The sequence below is a fragment of the Aulonocara stuartgranti genome, assembly GCF_965226115.1.
Source record: "Aulonocara stuartgranti genome assembly, chromosome: 20".
NCBI lineage: Eukaryota > Metazoa > Chordata > Actinopteri > Cichliformes > Cichlidae > Aulonocara > Aulonocara stuartgranti.
Genome location: NC_138956.1, coordinates 1,102,861 through 1,122,205, shown reverse-complemented (window position 1 = coordinate 1,122,205; position 19,345 = coordinate 1,102,861). Strand labels below are relative to the sequence as shown.

Genomic DNA, 19,345 nt, shown 5'->3' with positions numbered 1-19,345 from the left:
GAAGGATCCAGAACTCATCTTGGAGTAGGCCAACTCAATAGACATCATTTCATTTGCCTCCTGTTCAACCCACTCTGTGAATGTGTTATCACTGTGGCATCATCAGATGATGTTCGAGGTTAAACTCTGTGGCTCTGTGTTTCAAGATCGTGCGGGCAACACTTCGTGTTCCAATAAGGCTAAAAAGTGGGGCAGAAACATGAACTGGTTTTGTTTGGGGGCCAAACTGAAGCTGTGCACCAAGGACAGTAGGACACAATATGATCACGGAGTTGTTTTCTGAAAGTTTAGTTAAGTGGTTACATGTTAAACAAAAAAGCAGTATTAAATAAAGATCCACAGTAAACACTTTACATACAGGTGCATCATCCGTAAAGACACCTAAATTACAATGCCAGTATTTTTCAGCGTTGTGCACTGTGCACCTCAAGTGTTCCACTGAAAATGCATTATTTTTGTATGATAACTTGCACATGTAAAGCAGTATGTCATAAAAAAAACAGGTTCTTGGCACTTCTTGTGTCTCACCAATGTCATATGCACAAACTGCATGTGAATATAGGCCAATGCAAGACCAAACAAGCGTATTAAGAAACATTAACATTCATCATTAACATACATGAGGAAACAGATGCTTTCAGTGTCTAAATCCAGAAGCATTTCCTTTTAACCTTGTGTTTACATTGCCCTCTCTCACAGAGAGATGTGAATATTTTGAATATGAATATTTCCTACAAGCATTTCATGTGAGATGCAGATTTATGATTTGCATTCACAATGTTGTCTTATGCGTGTGCCACAGTCCAGAAAAGTCTACTGTCATCAAGAGGACATAAATGACCCTCCAGTCACATGATCCTTGATGGTTTAATATTTGTGCAAAACGTGGGGGGAGAGTAGTCTGAATTGGGTTGTGGAGATCTGCCCCAACTCATTCATCGCACTCAATCGCCAGCCGCGAGCGCTTCCAAGTCATCAGAGAGATGCATCCACCTGCCAACCGGCTTCTCCTGCTACACCTGCTCTCATTGACCCATGCTTTCTGTTCACTCGCTCACCCGGATTCAGGTGATGCCCTGCAAGGGCAACGATTGGCTCTTCTCTCAGACCTTCCCCAAGGTGATTGGTGGAGTGACAAGCACTCGGCACGTGACCTCTTCAATGAGCTTCCTCCCACGGATTAGCACGCGCTGCACACCAGGTATAACTAGGGTCAAAAAGACGCGTGGAATCCTTATCACGGTTTGTTGCTTTAACGAGTATTTTGGGAGGGTTAGAATTTGAGCTATCCCAGAGGGAAACATAATTCACAAATGTGTTTAGATTGTTTTTAATTAATTTAAATAAAAGAAGGAACTGAACGCCCCGTTGCATTCTGGGCCGTTCAGTACACGCCGTTCACTGCGATTATTGTTATTTCGATCAAGAAGACTTTTTAAAATGTATTTTATAGCGCAGAGGGAAAAAAATATAAGCAGGAAAACTTCAGCTAATGTGTGAGTACAACCTGTTGGTTGCTTTTCGTGTTGTTAGTGACTTTATAGGAAACCTTTGTCAAGATAAGGAATTTAACAAATAACATTTCAGCCCATGCTTTCAGAAGATCTACATCAAAGACTGATGTTTGCTCCATTACGACTACATCGCTGAAATCGGCTACAATAGAAGACGAGCAGCCAAACCCAGACGTGTATATAAAGCTGTGCTTGTATCCAAACACTAGATGGCAGGCAAGCACAGTATCAGACTTGTCTTCTCAGCTGTGAGGAACTCGTGTGTTCCTGCATCTTGTGATTTTATCAGCTTGTTTAACTCTCGCCCACAGGCAGCTGTAAGGTGAAGAGTATAATTCACACAAGCAGAAATGTTTTATGAAGCTCCCAGACCCCAAGGAGATATAATTAACTCAATGCTCAGAGGAACAGGTGTAAAATGAATATGGCCAGATCACAGATGGCATGCAGGGAAATTTGGTTCTGAGCCCACAGAAAAGGTATTTATTGTGTTTTCGTACGAAGGAAATGAGGCTGAGTCGCTGTTAAACGGCATAGCTTTCCTAAACACGTGCACAGAGAAAGCTCCGTAGGCGGCAGTGAACATCCTGCTTCCTCAGTCATATAATAAATGGTCAAGGCAAGGTCCTCTTCACACAGCGAGACAGCCACAAATAAAGAGTGGATGTACATCTTGATGGGGGGGGACAGTCCAGATTTCCAATGAATGAAATCAGAAAATACAGCATCACCAAGGACAACATGTAATAATCTGTTTTCTGGGGCCATAGAAAGGTGCCATAACGCTGATTTTAGAACGATTTGTGTTTTCTGAGAATATCGAACAGCTCAATATGTTCTGTCATCTGAGGCTTTTGCTCCCTACAATCAGCCTATTTTAAGTTGGGTAACAGAGAGATTTTTAGTACTAGGGCCATTTTTGGAAGGAAGAAGAGAAACTACTTTGACCCAAATCATCTCTGGTGTCCTTGAAGACACTTATTAAGAACCTCGGGAATCTGGAGAACACCTCTAGACAGCTCTTCTCCACTTCTCCTCTACTCTCCTTTGTGATCTTCCCTGTCCTAACTTTTATTCCACCTTCCCTTTTTCCCTTTTTAAAGACAATGTTGGATAACACCTCCCACCCACTCCATGACATGTTGGTCAGTCACAGGAGCTCGTTCAGTGAGAGACTGAGATTACCGAAAAGCACCACTGAACGACACAGGAAATCATTCCTGCCTGTGGCCATCTCCCTGTACAACGCATCCACTTAACACACTGTTTGCTGCTACAGCTACACATGTTTCTTTTCCAAATATTTATTTATAAGTGACTTATGTATGTATGTATGTATATATATGTATATATTGTACTATTCTTAGTTAGTGTATTGTCTGTCTTGTCTTAATGTTGGTTTAAAATGGAGCACTGTAACAAAAAATAATTTCCCCCAGGGATCAATAAAGTATTCTGATTCTGATTCTGATTCTTTTTGTCTGTGTGCACCTTCACTTTCACTCACACAGACCCACAAGGCTCCCACAGGGGCTCAAAATCAATCTCACGGTGCTTAAAATAATCAACCTAGTTGAGGCAGAGGGCTTACCAGTAACATGTACAGTAGCTCACGTCCTCACTCCTTATTTTTACCTCCACCCCACCTCCCTGATTGTGAGTGACTGGCAGACATCTCAGGATTTATTTTGCTTTCTTTTCATTTTAATATTTACCCAGGCTGCCATCATTTCATTTGGAGTTCAATTTTTTTTGTCATATAGTTCATATAAATGATTGTATTGTAAGCTGTACTACATCTCTTGTCGAGTGACAGCTGGGGAAGGCTCTTGCTCCTTACCATCGAGAACTGGATTAGCACTGGTCTGATGACTGGATGGATAGATAGGTGGCTGGATGGGTGAAGTCATGTATGGGCAGGGATTCTTATATTTAGATCTGATTCCACATGAGTACCAATTATTTTCTTTTTCTTTTTTTTTAATCTTGTAATGTCACTGCTGTAATTTTCATCATAATCTAAATAAATATTTTCGTAAAAACGTGCAAATCTACTCTATGTACAGTTGCGGTCAACAGTTTGCATGCACTCATCATGGGCATGAAAGTCGTGGTAATTTGGGGCTTTTAATGATTGATTTTTCTGGAATGATTGTACACAATACATCTTTAATGACTAAAAGAATATTACTTGTGTGCTCAAGTTTGAATTTAGTTTGGATTTTCTCTCTTCCACACGAGGTCAAAAGGATATACACAACCTTAAAACAGTATATTGAGTTTATGCATCCCACTAATATTTTTGGTAACCATCAACAAGCTTCTGTCATAGTCTGTCTGATATTTTTGGGGAAAAGCCTAATGTTACCCTGCTTTATCCGTTGCAAAAGCAGTTTTGATGTATGTTTGACATAAATTTCCTGTTGGGACTCCCAATCATGTCAAACCATCCAGCTGTGGGCTTTCTTTGGCCCATTTGACCATAAAACCATCTCCAGAGGCATTTGTCTCGTCCACGTGGGCAGCTCAAAATTTCAGTTGAGTTTGAGTTGAGCTGAAGCTTCTTTCTTGGTCAACACCGTCTCAATCTGTGACAATGTAAAACTCACCTCACTGTGGACATTGACACTGGTGTTCCAGCAATTTCCATGTCATGGCAAACACTGAGGTGTTACTGAACATCCTAACCAACCGCTCATCTTTCAGATCTTGTCAAAGTAGAGATGCATCTAAAAAAAAAACTTATACTTAATATACGATTGTTTGGTCAGTCCAACGAGTGCTGTCATGCAAATCCTTTTTATGCTGCAAAGAGAAACTCGCAATTTGCATCACTCAGTATCACTAATGATAATTAAATAGCCTTTAATTATTTTCAAGTTCAAAGGCACCTGTAAATCCTTCAGCACCACCACTAAAATAATTACGTGACTGCATGTATGTATTTGAGCCCGTATGTATATATGTTATTATAGCCTCTGTGGATTGGAAATCCTAAATGAATTCAAGATTGTGCACCCAAGTGTTCTTTTTGAAAGTAATTAAAGATAAATGCTGTACAGTCAAAAAAGAACAGATTAAAGAAACTAACGGCCCCAAATGACCAAGACATTCATGCTCATGATGAGTGGGTGTAAACGTCTGACCACAACTGTACGCGCATGTATGAATTTAAGTAATTCACACCATAAATGTGTGGGTGCAAGATGACTCACTTACTGTACACGTGTGTGAAAACCTGCCTATTTACTGAAAAAAGAAGGGCGATAAAGGTTGCCGGCTCCACCTAATTGGTGGCACCTGTCACAGTAAGTTTTGACCCCCAGAGAAATATCATCGATCACCCGGGACAAAAATAGCATCTGGAGCCCAGCTTCCAGCCAACAATGAAACTTTCTCCTCCTCACTCGTTCTGGTAATTAACAAAATCATTCACACAGATGAATCTAGCTGACGATCTTCAAACAATACCCATTCATACCTGTTACAACCTTTAACTAATGAGCTCTCCTTCTGTTTGAGCTGCTACTTTGAGGAAAACATTTGAAAACTGCAGCATGGCCCAGGTCAGATCCCAGAGACACGTTCAGTGAAAAAATCATGCTTTGTTTTCCTTTTTCTTTTCTTGTCTCATATTATTGATTTTTAAAGATATGCAAATTTGTCCCAACACAGTGCTCAAGTCAAGGAGGCAATGCCCGCCCTACATCACAACTCAAATATAGCTACACCAATTAAGGCCAGTTCTTGTATGCTACACTGGGCATGTGGAAGAAATCATTCTCCATTACTGTATTATAATTCTCTTGATGTCTGATTGTGCAGCAAGTCAGTGGATGAAAAAGACGGATAACTTTGGGGAGGAGCAGCACGCTTAATTGGATTCTGCATTATTGTGAACAGGACTGTAGAGATGACAGAAATGCTCCTGATTCAGAATCGTTCATTAGTGGGCAAAATAAATGGATCAGGGTGTTAAGTTTAGCCCTAATTATTCTGTTTATCTTTTTGTTTAGTCCCTTTATCTCCCTTCCTTGCTTCACTACAGCTGTCAGAGTAGGAGTAAAGTAATTGCAACCTGTCTCTGGTCTACACTGGCCATCAGCCCAACATAGAGAGCCAGAGGAGGGCCACAAAAAGAAAAGAAGTGGGAAAAAAAGATGCGTTAACAAATAAACTGAAGGGGGAGGGTGGGGTGAGTAGACAATGTAGAATCTATAACAGCGAGAAATGGAAAATATAAAGGAGAGTGACCAAGTGAACAATGCTGATGAAGATGAGAACGAGCGGAGAGAGGGCCGGCGAGATGAAAGGATGGAGGGTGAGCAGAATGGCAGAGGGAGAAGGGGAGGGTAAGCTTCCGACAAAAGGAAGTGGGAGACAATCCAGTAAGGCACATGGTGTGTGTGTGTGTGTGTGTGTGTGTGTGTGTGTGTGTGTGTGTGTGTGTGTGTGTGTGTGTGTGTGTGTGTGTGTGCGCGCGTTGGTTTGTTTGTTTCTCACACATGTTTGAGCACCAACATGGTAAAGGAGTGCAAGCAGTAGCTGGTCACAGCCCCTAATAGCATTATATTACTTGGTGCCAAATCTGAAAGGCTAGATTGCAGGCTGTTAGGGATTTAATTCTAAATTAAGCCTGTAAGGAGAATGTTTGCATGTAAATCCATGTACCAAACCATTACTCTGTGTGTGAACACAACAGCTAGAAACATGAAATTATAGTACTGAGACAACTAAGAGAATGCCGAGCTTGGCTCATAAAGCTGTCAGATGTGCGCACACATATGGATGTGTGCTCAGGTAAGGCTAATAATTACTAAGATGCTAAATGCACATTTTTCAACCTTTCATTCAAGCCTGTGAAGTTTATATCAGCTGTTAAGCCTCCAAACTCACACACATGCAAAGATTCACATTGAAAAACGATTGGAGTGCAGCTAAAGCGTGAGGAGTGGAGGAACAAAGGGGAAGCAGAATGTGACAGAGTGAGTGAAGGAAGGCCAGAGCACTGACTCTCCTTCTCCATGGCTGCTGGCCTTGAAGCCTGCTGACTCCGAATGGCACGTTTGGCAAAGGAGTGTTTACTGTGAGTCCTCAGAGCTATGATGCATTTTAATCTAAATATAAGGAAGTATGTTTTATTGTTTGCTTTGATTGCACAATTTGGCTCAGCTCCCTTTTCAAACATGTTTTTGTCCAAAAGTGGCAGATCTTTAAAGTGGGGGTTTGGCTCAGTGTTGATGCACTTATCGAGGTGAAGGTCAGTGCTTATTATTACAAATCCTATGACTCAAAATGATGGTTCGCAATAAAGCATAGTGGTCACATCACACATCTGTACCAACAAGTACAAACCCTACTCCTGTGCCCTCTTAACCATACTATATTTATTAGAATGCACAGCAGTATCATTGAACAGCATCTTTTTGAGCAGACCTGCTTATTTTCTGATCGTATATATTATTTGAACTTGTGGAAAATGTTCACTTATTCATATATCTCAGCAAGAAGCCTACTTAATAGATGGTATACTTGAAAAAAACCACAAGGTCACTCATTTATTCAACAAAATATCAAGCTGTAATTTTATTCTATTGAACAAACATAATATGAAAGTTGGCATCATAGGCTACAGTGTCCCCTTTAGCAACAATAACTTTATTGAAACATGTGCAAACATACATGGAAATCCAGTATAAAGAGCAAAAAAAGATATTTGAAATTTGAAAGGCAATATCTGACATGACCTCCTTTATTCTTAAACACAGACTGAATTCTCTTAGACAAACTTTCTTGTAATTTCTTGAAGTAGTCTTCAGAAAACGTTCTCCAGGCTTCTTGAAGGATATTCAAAGCTCTTCTTTGGATGTTGGCTGCCTTTTGTTCTGTTGTCTGTCAAGATGATCCCACACTGCTCCAGTGATGTTGAGGTCATGGCTCTGAGGAGGCCAGTCCCCAGAGCTCGTACCTGTGATGGTGACTGATAAGTCTTCTGTGTTTTTCTATCCAGGGAGGATTTCCCTGCAGTGGCAGTGTGTTTGAGGATGCCGTGCTGACAAATGAAGCATTTGGCACTCAGGTGCTTTCCAATAGGTCAAAATGTGACAGTACTTTTCCTTAAACCAAAACCAACAGAAATGCATGGCCCATCACAGAGCCTCCATCATCTTTTACTGACGGCTGTAGACACTCACTGTTGTAGCTCTCCTGACCTCGGTGATTTGAACCAGAAATTAGACATTTGGATGGATGGATTCATCACTCCATAAGAGATATCGCCCCTCTGTTTCAGCCCAGTTCTTGTGTAATTTGGCATAACCCCAACCTTTTCTGCCTGTTTTCCTTCCTTAAGAATGGTTCAAAAGCGACCCTTTCACCATTTGATGAGGCTTCAGTAACAGTGCATGGATCAATGCCCCCCTCAAGAAAACTGCTCTTACCATCACAAAGAATATTACCATATGGCCAGAGGGTGCCTCTCAGCAGCTGCAGGACTGTTTTGACAGGACTAACTGGGATATCTTTGAACATCAGGACTTGGAAATGTTCACAGACGGTGTCCTCTGCTATATAAAACACTGCATAGACACTGTTACAGCAGTCAAACGGATCCGGGCTTATCCCAACCAAAAGCCCTGGATGACCCGGGAGGTCAGGCAGCTGCTGAAGGAGAGGAACATTGCGTTCAGGTCTGGCAACAGGGATTACTACACCACAGCCCGATCCAACCTGAAGAGAGGCATCAGAGAGGCAAAGGGGGACTATAGGAGGAGGATCGAGGACCATTTGAAGAGTAATACCAGCCGGCAGGTGTGGCAAGGCATCCAGCACCTAACCAACTATAAGATCAATCTCGGAGCTGCGGACGGTGACCTGGAGCTGGCAGAGGAGCTGAATATCTTCTTTGCCCGCTTTGAGACCAGGGTACCGGAGGTATTGGAGCCACAGCAGCAACACGCCACCCATAGCAGCACCACCCTCACCCTGGAAGAGCACGAGGTGAGGCGCATGCTGCAGGCTGTTAACCCGAGGAAGGCGGCGGGTCCTGATGGTGTGCCAGGTCGAATATTGAGGGATTGTGCAGGACAGCTGGCTGGGATCTTCACCAGGATTTTCAACAAATCCCTCGCACAGGCGACTGTCCCACTCTGCCTGAAGTCCTCCACCATAGTCCCCTTGCCTAAGAAGCCCCACATCACCGGCCTGAATGACTACAGACCGGTGGCACTCACCCCAGTGGTAATGAAATGCTTTGAGAAGCTGGTCCGCAGACACATCACAGCAGCCCTGCCCCGCAGCCTGGATCCACACCAGTTTGCCTACAGAGCAAACCGATCCACGGAAGACGCTGTAGCCACAGCACTCCATGCTGCATTAACTCACCTGGAAGAGCATGGTAGCTATGTGCGGATGCTCTTCGTGGATTACTGCTCAGCTTTTAACACCATCCTTCCACACAAACTGGTGGCCAAGCTACAAGACCTGGGGCTTCCATACAGCACCTGCATGTGGATCAATAGCTTCCTCTCGGGCCGTAGACAGAGAGTCAGAGTTGGCCATCACACATCCTCAGCCCTGAGTCTCAGCACTGGCTCACCCCAGGGCTGTGTGCTCAGTCCACTGCTCTACTCTCTCTACACACACGACTGCACTCCTCGCCACCACAGCAACATCTTTGTGAAATTTGCAGATGACACCACAGTGGTGGGGCTCATTTCCAAGGGAGACGAGTCTACGTACAGAGACGAGGTGGAGCAGCTGACGTCATGGTGTAAGGCCAATAACCTCCTCCTCAACACTTCAAAAACCAAAGAACTCATAATAGACTTCAGAAGGAAAAAGGCAGAGATCCAACCACTATTCATAAATGGGGACTGTGTAGAAAGGGTGGCAAGCTTCCGCTTCCTGGGAGTCAATATAGAGGAGAACCTTTCCTGGAGTGTGAACACCTCCGAGCTGCTGAAAAAGGCCCAACAGAGACTGTACTTCCTGAGAATTCTCAGGAGGAATAACATCACACAGAGACTGCTGGTGTCCTTCTACAGAGCCACCATTGAGAGTGTTCTAACTTACTGCATATGCATCTGGTACACTAGCTGCACAGGGGCTCAGAGGAAAGCACTCCAAGGGATCATTAACACCGCCCAAAAGATCACTGGCTGCCCTCTCCCCACACTGGAAGTTCTACACAACGCCCACTGTTTTAAAAAGGCCCAAAACATCATAAAAGACACCTCACATCCTGGCCACTCCCTGTTCGAACTGTTGCCCTCAGGCAGACGGTACAGGGCAATCAGAGCAAGGACTAATAGACTCAAACACAGCTGTTATCCAACTGCAATAACACATCTGAATACTACAAAAAAATGTCCATCACGCCACTCTTGTGTTAATCTATGCACGGCCTGAAGCATGTGTGTGGGAATGTATGTGAATGTTTTACTGTTATATCTTATTAGTATTTTAAGTATTCTATCTATTTTATTTATTGAATTTTATTGTTTTATTTATATTTTGATATTGCTAGGGATGATGCAATGATCGGGGACCATTCTTAATTTCGTTGTTCTCATGACAATGACAATAAAGTTTCTGATTCTGATTCTGATTCTGAACTGAAGATCCAGCTACAGAAAACCAGGAGAACTGTTGCTCAAGGCCACTTTAAAAAATACACAAAGCAAACTGTAAAGAAACGAGAGGTGGCTCAAATATGTTGCACAGCTCTGTATTTTGAGGAAATAATAATCAGTCGTTGACATCACCTGGCTGGCTTCCTGTAGCCACCCCTTGTGCATAAGAGAGCGGCTGAAAGTAGCTTCTACCTCCTGCTTTAAATTCCTTCACTGCATCGCTATCATGACTATGGTCATTCTATTACTCCCACCATTTTTCTTTTTGTAAGGTCCAATTCAACTTCAATTTTAAGCCAGTTGTCCTCACATTGTCTTCAAGCACTGTTTGATTTGATGTAGAACTCATAGTTGAGTCAATGACTGCAAGCTGCCCCTGAGGCAGTGAAGAAACCGAGAATCACAAAATTCCCACCACTGTTTTGCAGTTTGTGCAGCTCTTGGCATGATCCTCACTGATGTGACTGTATGCTTACATTTCTCCTGTTCCTTGAGATTTGACTGTATCTCTCTGTGTGTACGTGTGTGTTACACAAACACACCTATACACTCCTTTGTATGTCTGTATCCACAGCAAATGGAAGCGGCAGTAGACTCAAGGTCTCTTGTGAAAGAAAAGACTGCAAACACCTGGACAAAAAAACCAAAAGCATAATGCCACACACTGCATAGGTGTGTGTGTGTGTGTGTGTGTGTGTGTGTGTGTGTGTGTGTGTGTGTGTGTGTGTGTGTGTGTGTGTGTGTGTGTGTGTGTGTGTGTGTGTGTGTGTGTGTGAAGGCTGCAGGAACAAAAAAGGAGATATCTGTTGCCTCTGCATCAAGCTCAACTTGCTAACTCTTTCTCCTTCACACACATGCACACACACACACACACACACACACACACACACATGCACACACACACACAGGCACACACACACACAGACACACACATGCACACACACATGCAGTTCTTTTTTTTCTTTTTCCCCCTCAAACACACACATGCACAAACACACATATACGAGCAGGCGGGCGACCTCACAGACGCATAGAAACCCAGTATTTAGTTCCTGCGTCATTACAGTAGCCATCTGTCAGTATGCAGGCACACATACACGGACTTGGCTCTGTGTATGCATCCACTACTCACTCACACACACATGCACACTAGCCAGAGGAATACACTCACCCCAGGAATATCTCACCCTGGTGACCCTCTGTGCCCCGCACGCCCCGTTGCTTTGATTGATTTTCTATAAAGATTCATATTCTTGGCTCAATCTGAGAGGTGAAAGGCTTTCTTTCCCTAGTTTTCTCATCCATTGTTCTGTTTTTCTCCTTTCCCTTGTCTTTCTCTCCATCCCTACCCACGTGAATCTGTCTGTTTGTTTGAGTCTGCCAAAGGCTGATGTCATTGTCCACCAGCGTACTTCCAGTGCGTGAGATGAAATGAATGTTAGATATAATCCCACGGTTTTAATCCCGGCCACTCCCAATCCGCTGCCTGCACACACCGGACAGCCGGAGAAAAATCTTATGATCAGCACAGTTTTGTTTAACCGTGAAAGCACGCAGTGTTTGGAGAGGAGTGCGGGACACACAGTTGGGCCTCGAGCAGCCTTTAAAAATGATCTCACATTATTCAAAGATGCCCACCTGCTGTGCTCATAGAGAGAGGGAGAGAGAAAGAGAGAGATGAAAGATTATTTATTTCTCATGGGTGGGAGACAGTGAGTGAGCGAGCGAGCGAGTGGGAGGGAGGGCGGCAGTCAGAAGCAAGCAAACTAATTCTCAGACAGTCGTGCCAGAGCAGGAGCTGCAGTTCACCTCGCTGACTCTGTCGGTTTAAAAGCCATTTTAAGTGTTATTCAACCATTAATTTATTCCCAAGTAACAAGTAGGACGATACTTTCCATTTTGGACAGGGGGCTTCAAACACGCGCACCCGCACTTCTTCCGAGCCGCGACAACTCAAGGTAAGGCTTCAAACTTCAAATGACAAACGCGAATTCATTTCATGTCTCCGTATTGTATCCTGCGTGGCTGCTAGGAAGCAGTAATTAAATAAAAGATTAGATAAAAGAGACGCTTTCTTTCCTTTTCTCCTGGCGCGCTGCTTCTTCGGTTACTGCCGACGTGCGCGGTGCAGCCAGCGTGCGTAAAGCAGCTGCAGCGATAATCTCCAAAGTGGCAACCAGCAGGACTCATACAGCGTTACTGGCTTCTTCTCGTCCCATAATGAAAACAGAAGGAACAGATTACATCTAACAAGTAACAACGACTTTTTTAAAGAGTAATAACAAACGACGGTGTTTGTAACTTGCTGCATTAAGTTTTCGTCCTCATGCTACTGAACCTTAAACAGTTCTACAACAAAAGTCTGGAAAATACGCTTAAGGAAAAGTGAGAGCGTTCAAAGCTCTTCGTCAGAGAGGTGTTTTACAAGTGCAGCTCATCCTTTTCACGCTCCCAGCACAGCAGCTGTATTAGTTTTGAGTAAAATTAAGAGACTCCCTTAGAAGAAAAACAACCTAAAACCTTCACATATTCATCCTCACATCCTTTCTCTCTCTCTCTCTGCTAAACCGTATCCAGCTCTAGGTTTACCAGGTTTTTTCTTTTTCTAACCATGCATTTCTACACTTACTAAGTCAGCATTATGAGTTTTATGCTGAATCAAGGCGGCTGATTACGTTTAAAGTGGGCTTTTCAAATAAGTGATTATGCTCAAATGCTTTGAGAGTGACTGCAGAAATCATTTAATGTAGTGGCCAGTCACAGCCTTCACAGAGCACCACTTTTTCATAAAAGGGACAGCAAATGCAAATGTACTGTTTGAATAATTTTATTCAAATATATTGAAACCGATAAAGAGTTTATTAAAGACACAATGGATAGTACATCATATTTAATTTTATTTTTTATGAGGCCACCCCCTGCTGGCCTCATTAACTTCATTAATGTGAGAGAGAAATCCATGTATATGCTGCTACACTACTGCACCCCAGAGAGAGACAGAGTAAAAGAGGTTGCTGAGCTGAGAAAGCAAACACAGTGGCCAAGGAAAAAAATGTGGATGTTTACATATTCATCTCATTTGACTTGTAAGGGCTGCTGTGTATTTCCCAACACAGTTTCTTTTACTCTCTAGATTTAGCGCGCTTTGATTTTATGTAACAAGGCAAAAAATAACGCTTCAAGCATCACATCTCACACAGTTCACACCTGCATGCTGAGCTGTCAGCTTCACAATATGCACTGTCGGTATAGTTATATATATAGTTATAGTTATTTCTTTATTCATTCATCCTTCCAAGCCTTCATTTCACCACCCACTGCTCTTTCATTTGTGGCCACTGTCCCTTAAACCTGTAAATTTTTTAATGCATCTCCTGAGACCTCGTTTAGAGTTTGTAGAGAAAAGCTCCAGCCTAAAGCACAAAAGGCTTTCACATCGCTTGTGAGTTTTGTCATTGTATTGTTCATCGTGAAAAGGCAGCCGTGCTCGGATTTAGCTGGACAAGCCAAAAAGCTGACAAGCCAACACTTCACGTTCCCAACCAAACAAAGGTGGTTTCACTGATACACGGGATGTGTGTAATCAGGTGTATCTGTGTGCATTTACTTTTTTTCGTTGTTGTTTTTTGTCAGTCACCAACCTGCTTTTTTGATAATGGAAGCTGCGGCTCAGGTTGTGCCCTGCATCCAGACAACAGCGAACGCTGCCTTTTAAAAGTCAGGTTTCATTTTGAAGCTTTTCATCCGGCGGACCTGTGACATGCAGTCAGAAATGTTTGCAGAACCAAGGACGACGAGTTGCGTATAAATCAGCTTACTGTAACATAAAAACTGAGATATAACATTTAGTCATGTGCAGTTTATGTGGCACGTAACTGTCGGGGACACAGTTTAAATCTGAGTGCTGACCTGCTTTACCTCCACTGAGCCTTTTTATAATTTGATCACGTTTGTTTGGCTGTGAGCTTCTTTTTTATCTTCAGAATATATGAAAGCGAGTATTTTTATGTTGTTTTTGAAATATTTTAGCATTTCTTCAATGAGAAACTGATTGTTTAAAATTGGTGCACTTTGCTGGTGGGTTATAAACAGTGTTACACAACACATACTGTATGTTTCGCTTCCTCTGCTTTACCTTAAACCAGAAGAAAGGATTGCTTGAAATACCGACACATCAGCCCAAGTATTTCTTTATGAAGCGAAAGGTTAAAGGAAATGTGCAACTAAAAAGGAAAATCCTTAAATATAGAAAAAGTAAATGTTGTTTATTAATAAGGGTGGAGAATGTTGGGGAGAGAGCGCCGCATATCCGGTTTTATCTGCCCCTGCAGGCAATTTTACAGATTTATGATTTCATCAATAGCTGACCTAATAGGTAGATGCTGGTGTATTGTGGGCATCAATATCCCATTATAAAGTAATGGTATGCCATAATAGTAGCTGATAACTGTGGATGCTGTAAACACCCTCTGATTCTGGTTGATTCTGAATGTTTCCCTCTGAGTCTGCTGCTCAGAACAGAGTCGCAGACTTTGGTGCAATCTGTAACGGCCATGTCCATGACCACAGAGCTTTTCCATCACGGCAGCCCTCACAGATTATATATGGTGGTTGCAGGAGATCCATCAACATGACTTTAAGGACCCTTCGTGTTCGCTCTCTGTCACTATATTTGGTAGGCAGTAATGATCCTTACGTGCCCCCCGGGACTTGTTGTCATGAAGAGTTTGGCAGTGTCTGTGGCAAACACCGGGCTACCGGAAAGTTGAATAGATAGAAAAAAGTTTGACAGCAAATAGTCAAATCAAAAACTTGTTTTTTTTCCTGCACACATGCTACCTATGTTACATAAGCATGAGCTTCAGGATAAACTGCACACACAGCATATGCTTGTGTTTTTTCTCCTTTACTGAGTTTGGTGCCAGAGGTTTCTAATGTCCTGCCATCCTTGCTCATCTTCTGCCATCCTGCTCTCTCATACTCCCATGTCATCTGCTCTCTGAGTCTGCAGCTGAGCCTTCTGTCCCTTGCTGAACTCTAAATGTCTGTCTGTCTAGTTATATATATAGCATTACTAACATATGATAACGTGTCAAAAGTACATATTATAATATATGGCTAATGCAGCAGAATACAGGACTGGAAAATGAACCAGAAAAAAGCTTTTGGCCATTATGGAAAGTTACCTCTGAAAATTTTATAACTTATCCTGGAGTTTTACTGGTCAGCGTGAAGTTCGAGGGCAGGCTGCCTTGATTGACGGGTTTGCAGACACACAGAGTTCTAGGGAGAGAGAGACAGACTCTGCAAGGAACAAGTTTTGTTGCACTTGGCTGAACACGGCACAAAATATGTAAAAACAAAGAAAAAGATGTCAATTTGCTAAATATTTTCAATTTAATAAAATATGCAGCAGCAAAAAAAACTACTAAAAAAGTGGTCTGTGTAATATAATACAGAAACATGGTATCAGTAGTGGTAGTAGCAGTTGTATCCAGTAGCCTAGCTTACTTTAGCCCCAAACAGGTCACCAAGCTGGACCTCTCTTCTGCATTTGTCGCCTTTTAGAACAGTTTCAATGGGATTAGCTGACATATGCATATAACATGAACTTCTGTGTAATACAACCTATGCACAATTTTCTTCAGTTATCTAGTTTACTTCATGCTAATTAGCCCGTGCAATGTGCCCATGCTATAGATGTGGTTTGCTAACCAAGCTTGCCAGGTTCAACTAATAACCTAGCACCTCACCTTTTTATCCAGATATGGTAACTTAAGCCAACACTGCAGCTTCAGAATGCCCAATGTCTGATGCCATGGTGCAACCTGATATCACAGCAAAGCATTTAATAGACACACCAGTCCACCATGTCCATTTCACACTTTGCCTCTCCCAAACATGAAATGTACACACGTGCAGAAGAGACGCTTTATTTCAAGCCAACATGAAAATAATCACAGGAAAATGTTTAAACAGACATTATTAACACATTTACATATATGGACATATTAGCCGACTAGCTTATTCATTTCTCACAATTACCATGGACTGTACTTAATATGTTTTTAGCTCACTACCAGCTTCATGGCTTTACAAATATTATCTCTCCTTGCTGGAAATACATCTTCTCCATGTTTTGGAGAGGCAAAGTGTGAAATGGACATGGTGGACCGGTGTTTCTTTTGCCGTGATACTGGGTTGCACGGTGACTGCATATTCTATTCATTCGTTAATGTACAGCTAACGCAGGCGATCCAAATGAAATGCCTGATGTTTCATCAGATGCAGTTCCCCTTGTGAGATTAATATTCTAGTTATTGTGCATGACAATTAATAAACTGATGCTCAAATAGACCAGACCACAAATTTCATCTGAATTTAAGTTCAGTTCATAAAAAGGTATGTAGTATATGCTGTACTAAAGTATATACAGTATTATATGATATAATAGGGCACTGTCTATACTAAAATCACAGATGTCATCTACAACCTGAGATCTGCTGCTGTCAACTGGATTGGATGGCTGAACATTTCTCAGAATATTTGTCCTTAACAGAGAAAGGCTTAATATTAATATTCCAACCTGTTGTTAACAAGTGGTAAGCTCAAGGCTGACAAATAAAGCCATTGTAGAAGTGCCAAAATCAGTTATTTTAATGGCCACTCGAGTGACTCCAATGACCCACGTCGTTGTAATGCCAAACTTCTGCATGTCCATGCAGCATTTTTACAGCCAGGTGCAAAAAATAGACTCATCTCTATAGTTAATTTCCCCTTTAATAACAACTCTCTGTTGTTAATATTTTCTATAACCTATCCTGTGCAGTACTTAAAATTTGGTTTTGATTGACAGGTGTGCTGACACTGGCAGCTGTAGCTGAGCTGTCACCGCCACTGAACTGGACCTGTCAGCTGTGTTTGTGCTGCTGGCACCCTATGGAGGATTTTTATTTAAAGGAATTATCTCATAAATAATATGGTCTGCTATGAGATAAAGAAAGCTTTTATTTGGACTCCAGTGTCTGTGAGGGAGATTCTAGCATTTTCTTAAAGCGTTTTCACATCTATAGGTTGTTTACTCTGGACCAAATCAGTTAAAGTTTGTAAACTTATAGCTTTTCCCAGTGATTTGGTTTCTTTTCACATAGAGAGGGAGAAGGGTTTGCCACTACGAACCATGTGAGAATGTTGAGTCCGCTCATTGGACAGATGTGTCTGGGTGGGAGCAGCAAACATAAATGCAGGAAAAAGCTGCTGTGGACTACTGGAGAAAATGAAGAATGAAGTTTACTTTACAGCTAGTTGCCAGCCTGTGCACACCTTTGCACATCTATAGTAGACATCCCAGAATACAAAGCATACGTGGCTATGGGATGTTCTTTATCTCAGACTTGCAGCATACACCGTGCAGTTAGTTTGGATCGAGGTCAGATCACATTCACACCATAAACTTAGTAATTCTGGAGTTTATTTGCAGTTGTTTCGGGCCACATCCTAGTGTGCTTACTGTGTTCATATCTGCACAAATGAACCTCAGCAAGGGGGAAAACAAACCACAGTTGTAGAACTTTAATTATCAGCTAGACTATCTCAGCCTGTGTGACACAGTTTATGGATGTTACGTCTGTATCTTATATGTAATCTATGACTGTCAATCGATATGGCTGCTGCAGGTTGGAAAGGGAAGTGCTTGAAGTGGGAAGTGAGAAGCAGCTTCACCCAAACTTGCTGTCCGTCACATTGAATGGCAATGAGATATTTTTCTTGAAATCTGATTCCTTCCTAGCCAATAAAAGGGGGCAGTTATAAACAGCAGAACCGGGAGATGTCATTCTAAAAGAAACAAGCAAACAAACTGCTAACCTGCAAATGGAAGAAGCTGAGGCACTTTCTCTCCTTTCTCTTCTTTCGGCCGCTCCCTTTAGGGCTCACCAGAGCGGCTCATATGCCTCCATCTCGCCCCGGCATCCTCTTCTGTTACACCAACTCTCTGCATTTTCTTCTGTTGTATCCCTTTTTCCTTCCTGCCTGCGAGTGCATTACTCAATATCCTCTGTCCAGTATCTTCTATCCCTCTGTGTATGTCCAAACCATCTCAGCCTTGCCTCTCAAACTTTGTCTCAACCTGAGCTGTCCCTCTGATATTCTCATTTTTAATGCTGTCCTTCATCCTCACTCCCAGTGGAGCTAAGAAACACATTGAATAGTTTTCAGTAGTCTGCTTGATCTTACTTAACTGTAGAAAATAAAAACTAAAGTGCCTGCTGTATAGATTGTCATGCTGCGCATTTGTAAATCAAACCCTGGGAAAAAAAAAAAAGTGGATAAACTGCAGCCAAAATATTTATGCCAAAACCAAATCCTTGGCCCAGCAACGTGTTCGCCAAATCTGAGCCAAATTCCTCTGGAAATATCTAAAATGTAGATTCAGAGATAATAAAAGAGTTTCACCACATTTTACCAATCCAAAACTCCAAGGAAGGAACAGCTGTGTTCCCCACATAAACAGACGCACCTACACACACACATAGATGTGTTTTCCTCTCTGCAGTGGTAAAAAACATCAGAAAAACAGAGAAAACACAACATTTAAAACTCTGACTAAAAGAATCAATAAAATTCTACCAATGCGTCTGATACCTTCTGTCAACCTGTGCCAGCGTAACCCTGCAAAATCCTCACTGACTCATCAGGACAGAACGAGATGGATAAGCTCTCGTAAATGTGACCAATTTACTGCAATGTAAGATGAGCCGTGTTGCGCTGATGAAATTAAGTCCAAGGTTTACGTATAGAGAGGGTCAAACAGAGAAAGTGTATACTTCCTGAAATGTTACACAATAACACTGTAAATATGCTTTCTCATTACTCTGGTGTTTTATGCATGGTGTTGTTTTATGGCTTATATATGACTTCATTTCATTTTAATAAAGTCTATTCATTTTACCCAAGGCGATAGCAACACATCTAATCTACACTGCTTTCTTCTCAGTGTTTCAAAAGTTCGCTAAGAATTACCCTCAGTAAGAAAACACAGCATGTTTGCTGACCTTTCTCAAAGATATCTGACTTTTGCACTAAAATATACCAACTTGAAAAGACAAGCAAGAGACCCTCTCAAGGCTGGATGTTTGCAGGCAGCTTAATCATACAGATAAAAGATGGTTTTTCTTCACTTTGTTGTGGGATACTTAA

General features: G+C 42.1%; 1 protein-coding gene across 2 annotated transcripts in view; it reads left to right on the top strand.

Annotated features, from left to right (window-relative positions):
* Positions 1-11,690: 11,690 nt before the first annotated feature.
* The window catches only part of camkvl (CaM kinase-like vesicle-associated, like), a 45,051-nt gene continuing 37,396 nt past the window's right edge, over positions 11,691-19,345 (top strand). Inside the window, exon 1 of one of the 2 annotated variants that reach the window (XM_082518180.1) lies at positions 11,691-12,105. The gene's annotated coding sequence lies outside the window, so the exon portion shown is untranslated. Of the gene's footprint in view, positions 12,106-12,343; positions 12,401-19,345 lie in introns of those variants that run through there. The other variant, XM_082518181.1, reaches the window with a different exon arrangement.